Source organism: Schistocerca nitens, chromosome 4, assembly GCF_023898315.1.
Source record: "Schistocerca nitens isolate TAMUIC-IGC-003100 chromosome 4, iqSchNite1.1, whole genome shotgun sequence".
Classification (NCBI taxonomy): domain Eukaryota; kingdom Metazoa; phylum Arthropoda; class Insecta; order Orthoptera; family Acrididae; genus Schistocerca; species Schistocerca nitens.
In genome coordinates, this window is record NC_064617.1 from 740819246 (window position 1) to 740835365 (window position 16120).

The window sequence follows — 16120 nt, forward strand, 5'->3', positions numbered from 1 at the left end:
GAGTTACCAAATAGAGGGGATGTTGACTGCTGCCTTTTACTCGCTGTCCCAGATAGTCCCATAAATTTTCTACGCGACGATGATCGGATGATTTAGTGGGTCAGCAGAAGTGCAGTAACGTAGCTTAGTGTTCATGAAACCAGATACGTACGCGTGCAGCCCTGTGAACAAGACTTTTGCCATCTTGGAACACGGAAATGTTCACGGTGTACACATTGTAAGTAACTTCCCACATTGTCCGCAAGACTCTTCAGTGATGATTGTGCACCCGCACAGTCGCAAGAGATGGCTGCTGGCCATCTCTACAAGGACTACAGTGGGTCTGCACCTTTGATGGCCCACCAATACCATTATCTCTACAAGGACTACAGTGGGCCTGCACTTTTGATGGCCCACCAATACCATTATCTCTACAAGGACTACAGTGGGTCTGCACCTTTGATGGCCCACAAATACCATTATCTCTACAAGGACTACAGTGGGTCTGCACCTCTGGTGGCCCACCAATACCGTAATCTCTACCAGGACTACAGTGGGTCTACTCTGTGATGACCTACCTACCAATATTCTTCAAAACATCGACTGACTCTGCTGTGGGTTTGCTCTGTTGTGGCCCATTACCTGTCTGCATGTCAAGAGTCAGCACTGTCTTTTCGCTGGGAGGACAACACTACTTCTTCAAGACTGCATGGAAATCCACTACATCCGTGTGCATTTTCTTTTACTGCTCAGACTTCGTACTACTGTAATGGATGATGAGGACTGTCTTTATGAGAACAATTTTTGCTTTTGACCAACATTGTATCAATAAGGGTGTGCATTTGATATCTTTGTTATTGTAATTATGAAAAAAATTTCAAATTAGTATTGGGCACTGCCCAAAACTATTGCAAAATTTTTTGTGGGGAGCATGGGGGCTATGTAAGTAGGCTGTTTAGGTTTTTATGTTGGTAACGCCACGTGGCGCTCTGTACGAAAATCACTGACTGTGTTGTGTGCAGTCTGTTGGTTGGTAGGCATTGTTGGAATATGCTATCGTAGTGTTGGGTAGTTGGATGTGAACAGCGCGTAGTGTTGTGCAGTTGGAGGTGAGCCGCCAGCAGTGGTGGATTTGGAGAGAGAGATGTCAGAGTTTGGAGCGGACGATCTGGACGTGTGTCCGTCAGAAAAAGGAAATTTGTTTAACTGGATGTCACAAAATTATATATATATATATATATATATATATATATATATATATATATATATATATATATATATATATACTCCTGGAAATGGAAAAAAGAACACACTGACACCGGTGTGTCAGACCCACCATACTTGCTCCGGACACTGCGAGAGGGCTGTACAAGCAATGATCACACGCACGGCATAGCGGACACACCAGGAACTGCGGTGTTGGCCGTCGAATGGCGCTAGCTGCGCAGCATTTGTGCACCGCCGCCGTCAGTGTCAGCCAGTTTGCCGTGGCGTACGCAGCTCCATCGCAGTCTTTAACACTGGTAGCATGCCGCGACAGCGTGGACGTGAACCGTATGTGCAGTTGACGAACTTTGAGCGAGGGCGTATAGTGGGCATGCGGGAGGCCGGGTGGACGTACCGCCGAATTGCTCAACACGTGGGGCGTGAGGTCTCCACAGTACATCGATGTTGTCGCCAGTGGTCGGCGGAAGGTGCACGTGCCCGTCGACCTGGGACCGGACCGCAGCGACGCACGGATGCACGCCAAGACCGTAGGATCCTACGCAGTGCCGTAGGGGACCGCACCGCCACTTCCCAGCAAATTAGGGACACTGTTACTCCTGGGGTATCGGCGAGGACCATTCGCAACCGTCTCCATGAAGCTGGGCTACGGTCCCGCACACCGTTAGGCCGTCTTCCGCTCACGCCCCAACATCGTGCAGCCCGCCTCCAGTGGTGTCGCGACAGGCGTGAATGGAGGGACGAATGGAGACGTGTCGTCTTCAGCGATGAGAGTCGCTTCTGCCTTGGTGCCAATGATGGTCGTATGCGTGTTTGGCGCCGTGCAGGTGAGCGCCACAATCAGGACTGCATACGACCGAGGCACACAGGGACAACACCCGGCATCATGGTGTGGGGAGCGATCTCCTACACTGGCCGTACACCACTGGTGATCGTCGAGGGGACACTGAATAGTGCACGGTACATCCAAACCGTCATCGAACCCATCGTTCTACCATTCCTAGACCGGCAAGGGAACTTGCTGTTCCAACAGGACAATGCACGTCCGCATGTATCCCGTGCCACCCAACGTGCTCTAGAAGGTGTAAGTCAACTACCCTGGCCAGCAAGATCTCCGGATCTGTTCCCCATTGAGCATGTTTGGGACTGGATGAAGCGTCGTCTCACGCGGTCTGCACGTCCAGCACGAACGCTGGTCCACCTGAGGCGCCAGGTGGAAATGGCATGGCAAGCCGTTCCACAGGACTACATCCAGCATCTCTACGATCGTCTCCATGGGAGAATAGCAGCCTGCATTGCTGCGAAAGGTGGATATACACTGTACTAGTGCCGACATTGTGCTTGCTCTGTTGCCTGTGTCTATGTGCCTGTGGTTCTGTCAGTGTGATCATGTGATGTATCTGACCCCAGGAATGTGTCAATAAAGTTTCCCCTTCCTGGGACAATGAATTCACGGTGTTCTTATTTCAATTTCCAGGAGTATACATATATATATATATATATATATATATATATATATATATATATATATATATATATATATATATATATATAATGACTTTTGAACGCTATTAAGGTAAATGCATTGTTTGTTCTCTATCAAAATCTTTCATTTGCTAACTATGCCTATCAAAAATGGCTCTGAGCACTATGGGACTTAACTTCTGAGGTCATCAGTCCCCTAGAACTTAGAACTACTTAAACCTAACTAACCTAAGCACATCACACACATCCATGCCCGAGGCAGGATTCGAACCCGCGACCGTAACAGTCACGCGGTTCCGGACTGAAGCGCCTAGAACCGCACGGCCACCGCGGTCGGCAGTGATGTAATGATCGCAAATGTAGAAGTGACATAAAATCGATAAAGCTACGAAAATTGTCGGTTATACGTATAAATTGAGGGGGAATACGCCAAAATGCGGGGATATTGCGGGGGGATGAGGGAGTACTGAAGATTAGATGGGTAGATCACATAACTAATGAGGAGGTACTGAATAGAATTGGGGAGAAGAGGACTTTGTGGCACAACTTGACTAGAAGAAGGGATCGGTTGGTAGGACATGTTCTGAGGCATCAACGGATCACCAATTTAGTATTGGAGGTCAGCGTGGAGGGTAAAAATCGTAGAGGGAGACTAAGAGATGAATACACTAAGCAGGTTCAGAAGGATGTAGGCTGCAGTACGTACTGGGAGATGAAGCAGCTTGCACAGGATAGAGCAGCATGGAGAGCTGCATCAAACCAGTCTCAGGACTGAATACCACAACAACAACAGAGGGAGTACTTGCATATCTTTTGCTTGATGCAGGAACATTCTCGTAGATGGGAACGAGTATGTGACAGAGGAATATGAGAAAAAGTTGACATGGAAGCACCAGGAACCAGGGAAACAGTCACGTTTCGTCGACAGCAATAAGACAGCTAGAATAGAATGTTTTACATGGACGACCACCAAATGGAGAGTTATAAATTTGTATATGTCGGATCACATGCCCAGGTGTGACCCCAAAGTTAATGGCAATCACCTTACAGATTTTGGTAAAGTTTCTTTAGCTAAACAACGTTTTATTACCAGTTTAGGGGGACTGCAATATATAACTACAAAATGGATCATGTGTTCACCTTTTGTACGACTGTTTAGTTGGTTTAAACCCTACGAAAGGGTATTTACAAAATGCTTTTCTGTACTCTCCACTAGTCACAACCACGCAGTGTCAACTAACAAATACCTTACAGAATAGTTGCTGCATAGTTTTTAACAACATACTACTGTTTGCCCATTGAGCTAATAGTGATATGTAGAAGTTGACTGCTGTCTTTGATGCTTTCCTGGAAAAGCGAACTGTCTGCGTCTAAATTGACATGGATGTGCGTTTAAGGATGGTAGAAACTAGATGGAGTGATCGGGTGAGGGGCGTTGTAGCGATTTATGTTTTAATTTTAGACATGAGGCGTTCTAGAGAGAGGGATGTGCTGCTGCAGGTCACTTATTTAACTATTCCTTTCCATTATTCTCCCTGGGTGCATCAGTTGTGTGGTGCTACTTGCGATCGACTCATATACAGTTGTGTGTTCTTTTTGTGACTTAGAGCGCTATCTGCCTGCAGTCGTTAACAGCAAACATCTCCATGCCACAGAGGACGTTCAACGCATATTTAAACACTAATGTCCATCAATTGAAAACCTACTTTGACATCTTCCTCCAGACGAACAAAGATGTATGCGAAGTACTCCATTTCTCTGCAATATCTTGAACATAAATCAAGTCTACAGTCTCATAACTGCAGTGATTCTAAGTTAGCGACAGGTGTTTACAAGGTTCTGTAAATCCTATGTATACATTTGCTTGAAAGTTGTCTTGCTTACAGAGTTAATAATTTCACACGTCAAACACCACAGCTATGCCTTTGTCTGTTTCCTTGTAAGAGACATCTTCCGTTGCTGCTGATGATTTTATAGGACTGATGCGAGAATAGTGTAATTTCTGAACTCTAATAGGATATGAACAGACAGTGTAGAAGGAAGTAGTTTTCTCATCTTAAAGTTTGTCACCAAAGTCAGTGGGATAGAAAACTTGCAGGGCGGATGTGTGTATGTCAGATGTTGGACTTATGTCTTGCATTGGTGTATTAAGAGTGTTGCACTCCACGTGACTAACATTTCAGAAACCACATGACTTTAACATTATAGCATGTTTAACCACAGAACCATGTAGTTTAGAGTACATTTGTTTATGTTCTACAATCATTTCTGTCTTGCTGATACATTCTTGGTACTGCTCCCAGACACTAGAACAATACTTTAGAATCAGTAGCACAAGTGATTTACGTAAAATGGTTCAAACTCCGTCCGTCTAGAGCTCCACCATGCACAAACCACACGTTTCTTCTGTCTGTTATATCACCACAACTCTCTGATATCTACTCTACACCGGTACAGGGTGCTAACCTCCTCGAATGTGTGCAACTGGAGAGACCTTGAGCATTTTAATGGGTGCCATGAGTAAGACTGGTGCGAAACTATCTTCACTGAACAGCAATTATGGACTCAGCTCGCTCTGTTCCTTCACAAGCTGTGGAATGTAGTGGATATAGTACCCTCCTACTTCTGGTCAGCTGCAATTTAAACTGGCGATAGCGTTGTAGGGAGGTTTGGTCAAAGACAATGCAGGGACATCTCTCAATCTCCAGCTTTATCCCAAGAATGCAAGAATACTCTGTGACTCGATCCACATAAGGAAAGATGGGCAGTTGTAATTGTAAACTATTCACTATGATTGAAATGCTAGAAATATGTAGATAATCAAACAGCATTGGTATAGGACGCTGTCAGGTATACTTGGTGTATATGATTGGAAATAAACAATGAATGGACATACATCTATCTACATTTACAATCTAGCATATGGTAACTGCGAAGCAGTAGAGGGGTGGTTTAGTGATGAGACATAAATTGGGAAGCATGCTGCTGTGTCATTGGTTGGCGCTGAAATTACCGAATAACTGGTAAAATTGCTAAAATTGACCACACTATCAACTGTGGTGCATATTACAGTACATTATCCTACATTGACGGTGTCTTTTCTGTCCCATCCATCCACAGGTATGCTGTTAATTACCACACAATGATTGATTGAGTTGGAGGGATGCTTGGTGGGAGTAACACCTTCAGGGGGTGGCCTGCACCAAAACCGTGATCACAAACATGGCTCTATTATAATGAATCAATGTTCTTGGTCTCTTCAAAGTGGAACACCTAGTCATCTGCTTCCCCATCGCTGTGAAAGATGAGATTAAATGTAGAGGTCACCACCTTTGGGCAGCTGTCTGTAAATGCCCCACAGTGCAACAGAATCTTCCATTTTCCATATGTTGCGATGTCTTTCACATTTTTGTCAATAAGAAACATCGCCTCTCTCTTTTACTTCCACCATCCTGTGTGTTGTGGATGCAGCGTAGTTTACACCAGTTTTCTGTGAGAGCCAATGGATCGAGATGTGTTTATTTCGATTTAGCAGCTGACACAGACGTCATGGTAGAAAAACAAAATGTATGTCAGTGTACATATCTGTGTCATACACTTCTTGGGTGTGTTAAAGCAGAAAAAACGATGTATCAAACTGCTTATGAAAGAACAGTACAGGGACCCTTTCTTGAAATTGAGTCTGTGGGATATGCTCCTCCTACACTACAGTTGACGAACCTTCTCATTGGTCTGTGCAACAATAATCACTGGCCACCTGTTCCAATGTACCAGAACCTGTATATTTAACGGGATCGCCACATATGTTCAAAGTCAGTATGCAGACGGTATTTATTTTCGATATATCGGAAGAGAGGGACACGTTAATATCTTACCAAGTTCTCTATTGGGTGACGTTAGGTGGAATTTTATAGTTTTTAGTTTTCCTCTGTTGGCTGGTACAAAATAACAAGAATAAATAGAACGCACCCTGAGGGATGCAGGTCTGCTTGGAATGCAGTACCTGTATGTAGTTTGGAGACACACAATAATCCAGAAGTAAAATCTTCATCCTTCTTCCAGTTCCCATATGATGTGGAGTCTTTCTAATTTTCGTGATAAGAAATATCACCATAACTGCTCGTATTGTTTTTTCCACTATCTTGTGCTGCAGGAGAAAGCTGGCCTTACACATTGTACATGGTGGGCAGGGCTATGACAGCATGTTCCCATTTCCACCGAGCGATCAAAACATGGACATGTTGCATTAACTCAGCTCACCTTGTTTCTCCACAGGACGCAGAAGGTCTTAAATATAGCATTCTCTGGCTTCCACTCAGTTCAGACTTATATTGGTACGATAACATGGACAAAGCTAAGGGAGTGCAGGACAGAGACTAAGGAACAGTTGCAAGATGTAGAGGGACTGTCTAAAACCATGCAGGAGTTTTGTTGTATGGTGATCTTAACAGATGGGTTCAGAAAAGATGACTCGTTTCGAGATATGAGAGTGCCACGAATATGATTCACCAGGAGCTGTAATCATTTGAAGACATCGCCATAGGGTCCAATGCAAGAAGTGTTTGAACCGGAGAGACTCGATACCAAATCTCAGACAGTATTTCTACCAGAAAGCGTAACACTATAGATCTGAAAATCTAGTGTATTGGTCATAGGATTTTGTACATTTATTACAACTTCAATCTAGTGTTGTATTTTTAAGTGATTCCTCACATAGCTCACCATCTACTGTATGTGATCACTCTCAGTCATCCATCATCAACTCTCAGCTATAACCCCATGGATATATTGCAGAACCTCTGTTACACTGTGTACATGGTATCTAGACAGAATGCGTTACCAATACTGTTCATTAGCAAGGGAAATATCTAGCAGCGGGATGAGGGGGTTGTAAATATTGGCTTAATTCCACGTTCCTTAGCCAGATCACTACTTCTGTGATCAGGATGATTTTATTACAATCTTACAAGCTGGTGGCGTGCACCCACACTTTTGGTCTCTTAATTCGCAGCCCAATATCACCGTCTATATTCAATGTTTTGGTACTTGTATGGAAGACCACTTAATGCAGAAGCAATACTGTACCTTCATGTACCCCTGCAATAAAAAAAAATGAGTCATGTCCATCCTTCGCGGATTTTCGCTTAGTATTGCTTTGTTGCCACCAGCATTCAGTTATTGGCTCAAAAATGGCTCTGAGCACTATGGGACTCAACATCTGAAGTCATCAGTCCGCTAGAACCTAGAACCACTTAAACCTAATTAACCTAAGGACATCACACACATCCAGGCCCGGGGCAGGATTCGAACCTGCGGCCGTAGCGGCCGCGCGGGTCCAGACTGAAGCGCCTAGAAGCGCTCGGCCACACCGACCGGCTCAGTTATTGACGAAGTATTATATTTAGTAGGGGATGTGTGATAGATTTACTGTGATCAGTAGGCTTATAAAGTCTGTGTTGGGGTGTAAAATTACTGTGGTCATCATTCCGACATGTTGCAAACAAAATGACTGTGTGCGGTCATAAGAGAGCTATGAATGCGAGAGATTGCGATTTCAGCACACCGATAGCCATAAGGGGGATGAAGTATTTTATGTGGAAAATCATGTCCAGTCATAAGAGTAATAGAGACATTGATGTTCCCAGAGTCACAGCCATCAGGAGGAGACATTTCCGATACTTTACTCATGGCAGAATGCTATTAGATTGGAGCTACAATAGTAATATTTTATTGTGATTGCAGTGATAAATATGTGGCTGGTTTCCTTGGACCACACCATTTGACATGTGGGGGCTCGTGGCGGAGATAGTCTGTGGCTGGAACAAATGAGTATTTCCGGCCTAAGGCTCTCACAGGTGGCAGGTACAAAGAAAAGTTCTGGCCAGCTGGCTAGTCAGTTCTTTCCCACAGCTGCAGGGGCAAGTCCCAGAAGTGGCGCCCTCTGGTTAGCTGAATAGCGAACTGATACTCAGTAAGCATTGGGCTGTCTCCATGATCGTGTGTGTTGCATGTATTCTCTGTGGAAAATTGAGTAATTCAGTGTCGATCGCTGACAAGTGTTGGTGCTGGATGTACTGATAATACCCAAATTCCTATCACTCCAATCACTCCTGGATGGCCGGTGGGGTGCACTCCAGCATACATGCACGTCCATGACAGTGGCTGTTTTCTCGGCCTCTGAGAGTTGGAATGGCAGTGTATGAGGGGATGGGTGCACTAGTGTGGATATCTGGGAGGTGAGTGGGCTGTATGTACAAGTGTTTTCAGCGATCTCAGGCATCTAGCCATGACAGCTACTAGGACCATGGCTTAGTGCTTCTCAATGCACTACAGTGCACTCTGTCTTGTAGTGGCATTTGTTGTTGTTGTTACTAAAGTATCAAACGACAGACCCTTTCATCCCTCTTCTTCATGCTGGTGTAGCTGTGGGAACAAACTTAGGAATTCTATAGTGCTCTTACACTTAGCAGACCGATAGTGGTCGGGAATCCACAACTGTGATGGTGTAAATTCACACAGAAATTTTAAATTCCAACCATCATTTTATACAGCACTATTTCAAATGAAGACATCAAATTTCCGATTGGTCAATTTATTGTTTACAATAGTGACACTGCAAGCACACACAGTAATCCAATCCCTCCCCAGATTGCTGACGGACATAACATGCAATTGAGCTGCAATTTGAAATTCTCAGCTACACCCAACTTATTGAACTTCCTACCAAATAATATAACTGTGCCATTATCTGCCAAGTGGAGGCAAGGGGAAAAGAATCTAGAAGGATTTGGAAACTGGATAGTTGTGGGATCAAATGCCACTAAATAGACAAGTCCTGGTATCCACCAATCGTCAATCAGTCCCATAGAGCGAGGAAATATTTCCAAGACATGCACAGCTAGTCATTTACTTGTTATCAACTACTTTGTTCAGGATAAAATAGGGGTTAGTGTGGCACATGACAGATGCTCTCTAAGCCAGAAGTATCCTCCTGAGGGAGAGAGAGAGAGAGCATGTTTTCTGACAGCAATTTCTCATGTATCAAATATCAAAGGGATGCAGTCACTTTAAGCTTTTGTTCCAGGATTAGCGCAACATCTGGTCTGTGCATTGCGTATTGCACAAGGCAGCTGGCAGTGCAGCGGTCGAAAGCAGTCACGGGAATATGCAAAGTGACCAGCCCATCAGACAGTGGGTGCTTCGTGATTGAAAGATTTTTAACAATGTAATTACATTTGATGAGTGTTTCATGACGATATTCCTTGTGTGATCGGAATAAAAAAAGCGATCGATTTAATTACTTCTTTTCAATATATTGTACCAGATCTGAATCTTCCCAAACAGCAGAGAATGATGAGCAAGAGAGATCCAAACACTAAAAATTGAATTTTGTAATTGCATTTCCTGTTATGAGATCCCTGCTCTCAAAGCACAGACCTGCCAATTTCCAGGTGGAAGAGTGGAGGGGTGAATGGGGATGGCAGGGGTTCATTAATTGACCAATTTAATTAATTAGTTAATCAAATTGATAGAGTGGGAGAGGGCTATTCAAATAACTCAGGACTGAAAGTGTGCTTGTATCGGTGAGGAGGAAGGGGGAGATTTGAAGGTTTCCAGAGAGGTGGGGAAGAGGAGCGGAGGAGGAGAGGTGGAGCTATTTCTTGGGACAGATTATCCCCAGGGGGTCATTAACCACTTAGCAGAACAAAACAGCCATAAATCAAGCAGCTGTCACAATTTAATTAATTTAAATCTATTTTATGTGAAAAGTGGCGTATAACAATAGGTTAAGGACCTGACAAAAAAGGGAACAACAGGTTAGGGGCAGTAAGTTTGCCGCTGGATGTATGCTTGCCACTGATGTAGGGAAATTGCTCCGGCATAACACCCTTGTAGCCTCTTGTCCCACTACTCCTGTATTCACTAACACAGCAGTTGCCTTTTGCAGGCACGTTGGATGTTCCCTATTGATGTAGCAACAAATCGGGCAACTTCATTTGCTATGTGGTCATAAAATTAAAAAAAAGAAAAAAGAAAAAAACGAACACCATCTGAACAAGCCTTGAAGGCCCAACAGTAACGACCGGCAACTGTGTCATCCTCAGCCCTTATGTGTCACCAGATGCCGATACTGAGGGGCATGTGGCCAGAACACCATTCTCTCATGCTCACGTCAAAATATGATAAATTATTTCTGCGTTTCTGTCACGTTTTCACATCCTGAATCCATTCAAAATAACTGCACATATGGACCACGTCATTGTCATAACTTTCGTTGTAGATGGAGGATCACATCATACCCAGTTCTACAGTGCTTCAAAGCGACCAGTGTGCTAATATGATAAAAAAATTTCTGGTTATCTTACCATCCTGTTTTTCCTTTACATGATTTTCCAGAATTACTTTGCCGTTAGCCTGGTATGCTGATCAGCCTGAGTGTGGCTTTATTAACATTCATCCACAATAGTAGAAGCAAATCCAGGGCTAGTTTCCCACCTCTGCATCACAAGCACAACACATAAACCATTATGAATGCACACAGATAAAAGCAAAGACAACGCGTGTCACAGAAGGCCGATGCACACGACTTTCTTAGTTTTGGGTAAACAACATCTATATCTACCTCTGCATCCATACTCTGCGAACCACCGCAAAGTGTATGGAAGAGGGTACGTCCCATTGTAACAATTATTAGGGATTCTTCCCATTCCATCCACGTACGAGAATGGAGGAAATAGGTGTCGGCGAAGCAGCAAAAAGTATTATAATCCTAGACTATAATGCAACTAAATCAGGTGTAGATACAATGGACAAGTTAGTCAGGACCTACACCACAAAACACATGACAAGAAGAAGCCCCATGGTTATTTTTTATAATATCATGGATGTTAGTGCCCTGAATGCTTTCATAATTTGGGTGGACCTAAATCCTGACTGGAATAAAAAAAAAACCAACTATAAAAGAAGAGAGTTTCTTCTGGACTGGGAACAAATATAGTACAGAAAAACAGAAGTCGGCGCAGCAAAGCTTCTCTTCCTCGTCCTCCCCCTTCAGCAGAAGTGCATACGGGGCAAAACGTGGACGGTGCCCTATGCGAACGTTCAGTGGAAAGAAGACATTCAGAAACGTGCAGAAGCTGCTTTTCTTTTGTCTGTAAACAACATTCAGAGATTCTTTGTTTTCAGTACAAAGAGTTGCTTTGTTTTAAATGCAAGGATCTATAAGATCAAGGATTAAGACAAGATCTGTAAGTGCTTATATATATAGTTTACCGGGTTTCAATCAGTAATGTTTGCTTTTATGTCAGTTCATTAAACTAAATAAAATACTGTCAATATATTCCGTGTTAATTACTTGGGGTCGTATTGACCCCAGCGGTACTCAGTGTAACAAAAAAATTCTGCTAGTAGGAGGGTTAAGCAGCTGCTGAAACGCCATTCCTGAAATGCTAGAATTATCAGCCGCCATTTCCCTACAGCCTGGCCATCACGATCAACTGATCTTAACCCGTGTGACTTCTGGCTGTGGGGCTATCTGAAAGACGTTGTGTTGAGTGTTCCGATAGCAAACTTAGCTGCACTGAAGGCACGCATTGCGCAACACATTCTGAATGTGACCGCGGGAACAACTCGATCGGTTGTGGAACATGCTGTTTCACGATTTCAACTTGTTGCAGAAAACGGCGGACAGTATATTGAACGTGTTTTGCGCCAGTCACACGGAAATTAATAATCCGATTTGATTTTGATTGATGCTTTTTATGCGGTTTTTGGCCTCAGGATAATTAAAAACCGATGTGATTTATGCTTTTTATGTGGTTTTTGCCCTCAGGACACCTAAAAACCGATGTGATTGATGCTTTTTATGCGGACTTTGGCCTCAAGACAATTAAAAACCGACGTGAGTGATGCTTTTTATGCTGTTTTAGGCCTCAGGGCAATTAAAAACAGATTTTTCCCATCCGATGTGGTATGACCTTTCCGTCCCTGTATTTTGCATTAATTTGAACAATAGTTATATACCAGGTCTCTCCGAAGGGCCGTCAGGCTCATTTTCTCTGATGTTTCGGCAGATATTGGCAATTTTGTTTTTGCTTTGGGTGACCGGAGTCTGCCCAAACGATTATTGCTGGTCATGTCTTTCATGCGATGCCCTATATCGACGGAAAGCGTCCATTTGCTTCCCGTTACAAACAAAATCATTTTTATATCGGAATTTTAGGTGCCCATTCCATATTCTAGTCCTACATTTCTTTCGTCGATATGTATTAACAGGGACAGTAAAACTCGAAGAATAAACAGCAACCCATCAGCGACTCAGTAATGCTGGATACTTGACCGCAGCAGCCAAAATGGTTCAAATGGCTCTGAGCACTATGGGACTCAACTGCTGAGGTCATTAGTCCCCTAGAACTTAGAACTAGTTAAACCTAACTAACCTAAGGACATCACACACATCCATGCCCGAGGCAGGATTCGAACCTGCGACCGTAGCGGTCTCGCGGTTCCAGACTGCAGCGCCAGAACCGCGCGGCCACTTCGGCCGGCTCGCAGCAGCCAGCAAGGACAGTGCTGTCACTGCAGGTGTACTGGTTATTCTTTGAATTTTTCTATCCCTGTTAATATATATCTATAAAACAGGTATCGCAGTAAACTAATCTGGGACCGCTCTATCGAAAGGGCACGTAAAATTCCTCTTTAAAAATCATGTTGCTTGTAATGGGAAACAAACCGACGCTTTCCGTCGATACTGTGCAGCGTATGAAAGACGTGATGATCACTATTTGTTCGGGTTGACGTCAGCTACTCAATGCAAAACCGAAATTGTAAATATCTGCTGAAACACCAAAGAAAATGCTCCTGACGACTCTTAGGAGAAACACTGGGTATGTACTCTTTTTTTTCTTTTTTTTTTCCTACCCTGCAGCGTCAGTGAGGACCTCCAGCGCCCAGGCCTATTATTTAAAATCATAGTGCGGATTTTAAAACTTGCTTTTTATTTCTATTTAGTCAGGTAACCTCAGGTCCCGAGTAATTAATCCTGCTTACCCCTCCCCCCCCCCACCCCCACCCGCCGGCCGGTGTTGCCGAGCGGTTCTAGGCACTACAGGCTGGACCGCGCCACCGCTATGGTCGCAGGTTCGAATCCTGCCTCGGGCATGGATGTGTGTGTTGTCCTTAGGTTAGTTAGGTTTAAGTAGTTCTAAGTTCTAGGGGACTGATGACCTCAGAAGTTAAGTCCCATAGTGCTCAGAGCCATTTGAACCATTTGAACTCCCCCCCCCCTTTTTTTTCCTTAACGCCGGCCGTGCCCGGTGATGAAGATGAATCTAAATTAAAGGAAGGAAGATTAGGGTCTCGTCGACAACGAAACCATACACATAAACTAATCGAATCGTCCTTTCCAAAGGATACACCCCAATATAAGCCTTACGAAAACCTAAATCTGGAAGGTCGGATGGGGGTATGGCGTGTATAGATTAAATCTGTAGAACATTTGGGCGTGGTTGAGCGTGCGGAATTTAGTACACAGGGCTGCCACCTCTGGCAGCAACAACAGCTCTAACCCAGCTGGCCATTCAGACGAACCGAGCTTGGATGATAAATACCACTACGTCATTCCATGCTGTATCAACTCGTACTAGTTGGCTAGTGGTGGCGTGCCAATCTCTCAGCAACCCAAGATCTGCTGGAGAAGGTGCAGACCAGAGCAACAGTCACTAACCCTCTGTACCGAGGTTAGTCAGATCAGCGCGTACAACATTCGATCTTGCATTATTTTACTGAATGATTTCTTCGTGAAGAGTTAGAAGTTAGGGCACAGCTACCAGCATTAATACACCAGAAATGTTACACCTGCTGTCCAAATTACTGGTTAAGTGGATCAGAGGTGATTGTGTTGTGTACCCGATAGCACCCTACCATCACACTGATGCTGGAGTCCTATGATGGTGACGACTGCAATCTGGGAACGTTCAGTCTCTCCAGAACCCCCACATACAGATACGTTCATTGTGGTGCTGTACGTAAAATAGGAGTTGTCTGAAAAGAGGTGGGTCCAGTGTTGTCATTGGGTGCATCATTGTCAGTTCGCCACTATTTACAGCGGGTTCAAGAGAAACCACTATCCGTGTCGCACGGGGTAGCCGCGCGGTCTGAGGCGCCTTGTCATGGTTCGCGCAGCTCCCCCCGTCGGAGGTTCGAGTCCTCCCTCGGGCATGGGTGTGTGTGTTGTCCTTAGTGTAAGTTAGTTTCAGTTAGATTAAGTAGAGTGCAAGCCTTGGTACCGATAACCTCAGCAGTCTGGTCCCACAGGAAATTACCACAAATTTAGAATTTTCTTTTTAGCCCTGTCCGTGTGAATGAGAGTTTTGCTGCAAACAAGCTCACATCCTGACTCAAATTATGTGACGGCTGAGCGTACAACATGGTTCGATGCATAGAATTCGCAGCCACTGCTTATCATGTAGTGACAACAGTACACATTAAGGCTGTCGTTACATCTAGAATCACAGAAGTTCAGGTGGGACAAGAAAGTGAAGGAAGCGGCCACGTCATTTTTAGAGGAACGAATCTGTCATCCGCCTTAGCCGACTTAGGAAAACCTAAATCAGGATGACTCGACCTGGCTTTTAATCTCACTCCTGACAATTACGAGTCCTGTACGCTTCTTTCCCTTCGCTGCGTTCCATGTTAATAGCCGCAGTCGTCAATTTTATCCTGGTTCTATGACAGAAACAATTTACTTCTTTAGCCTTGGAGCACAACGGAAGTAGTTAATGAAATCAATCCATCGGCTGGAAAGTATATTTCCTGCTGCCATTTGACGCATTTGATAAATGATCAAAGCATCCCGTTCGTTTATTCATAGCAGGAATAGGACGAAAGCGGAAGGCGGTGAAATTGTCATGATGTGAGTGATTAACAACCTGCCACTCGAGGCTCCTCCTAACTGCCTGCTCGCTTTTTCCGATAAATTTACTAGTGACGCTGCCGTAAAAGCTGCTAATGCGCACGTCAGTAGAGTGACAGCTTTGTATATGTCGACACTTACGCAATATCTACAGAACGTAGTGAACAGTTCTTCACCAGTTACGCGCAGGTCAGATGGTCTCGGGCTTAAGGCGCCGATAGATCTTGATCGAGTCTTGCATTTACTGTATAGCTAGTAAAAAAATCAGCATGTAATTTGAAAACATGAAGGCAACCAATTAGCGCTGTCATTCGATTGGTTCATAGTTGGGTTTGGCTGGAGGGCAATTTTTAATATCACGAATCGCAACTACTGTACAGCGGTGTTCCGCATAGATTCGTGAACAAGCTGGTATCTGAAATGTCAATTTAGCTTTTCTCTCGCTACATCTGACTAATTTCATTGGCATGTTTGTGCAAAAAAAGTAATTAATCTCGACTAGCAGGATTTCTAACTTAT